Genomic DNA, 1,050 nt, shown 5'->3' with positions numbered 1-1,050 from the left:
CCTCCTCTGGACATGTCCAAACCACTGTCCCTCCTCTGGACATGTCCCAACCATCTCAGTGTGTCCTCTCTAACTTTATGTCCCAGTTGTTCAACCTGTGCTGTACCTCTGATGATCTCATTCCTGATCTTCTCCATCCTTGTCTCTCCTAAGGAGAACCTCAACATCTTCATTTCTGACACTTCCAGTTCTGTCTCCTGTCTTTTTGTCCATGTCTCTGTCTCCAGACCATACAATATAGCTGGTCTCACCACTGTCTTGTAAACTTTGACCTTTGCTGACACCTTTTGTCTCAAATCACTCCTGAAACTTTTCTCCATCACTCCATCCTGCCTGGACTCTCTTCTTCACCTCTTCACCACACTCCCCATGTTCCTGGACAGTGGACCCCAAGCCCTTGAAGTCCTGCACCTTTGTGACCTCTGCTCCTTGTAGCCTCACTGTTCCACCTCCTCCCTCTCATTCACACACGTACTCTGTCTTATGGGACGACTTTTGGCAGCATGATGGATCAGCGGGTATCACTTGCTTCACAGCTAGAAGGTCCTGATTTCAATACCCGGTTGGATCTGGGGTCTTTCTGTGTGGAGTTTGCATGTTCTTCTCGTGCTTGCATGGGTTTTCACCTGGTACTCTGGTTTCCTCCCACAGATCAAAATCATGCACGTTAGTCTGCCTTCAGGTCCAGGCCTCCCTTGTAAAATAGATCTGTGATCTCATTGGGATATGCCTGGTTAAATGAAGGTTAATAAATGAATAAATAAATTCCTCTTCTTTCAAGTGCATACCTCCATCTCTCCCAAGTTCTCTTCCACCTGTTCCCTGTTCTCACCACAGATCACAATGTCATCTGCAAACATCATCGTCCACGGGGATTCCTGCCTGACCTCATCTGTTAGTCGGTCCATCACCAGAGCAAACAAGAAGGGGCTCAGAGCTGATACTTGATGCACTCCCACCTCCACCTTGAAGCTATCTGTCACTCTACAGCACATCTCACCACTGTCCTGCTGTCCTCATACATGTCCTGCTGTCCTCATACATGTCCTG

General features: G+C 47.9%; 1 protein-coding gene across 1 annotated transcript in view; it reads left to right on the top strand.

The window, feature by feature from the left end:
• The window catches only part of xpo1a (exportin 1 (CRM1 homolog, yeast) a), a 38,126-nt gene that overhangs the window by 24,571 nt on the left and 12,505 nt on the right, over positions 1-1,050 (top strand). The window lies entirely within an intron of this gene.

Source organism: Nematolebias whitei, chromosome 16 (genome assembly GCF_014905685.2).
Source record: "Nematolebias whitei isolate Nwh7 chromosome 16, NemWhi1, whole genome shotgun sequence".
Taxonomy (NCBI): domain Eukaryota; kingdom Metazoa; phylum Chordata; class Actinopteri; order Cyprinodontiformes; family Rivulidae; genus Nematolebias; species Nematolebias whitei.
Note: the sequence above shows the minus strand (reverse complement) of the source record. Positions and strands in the feature narration are given on the sequence as shown.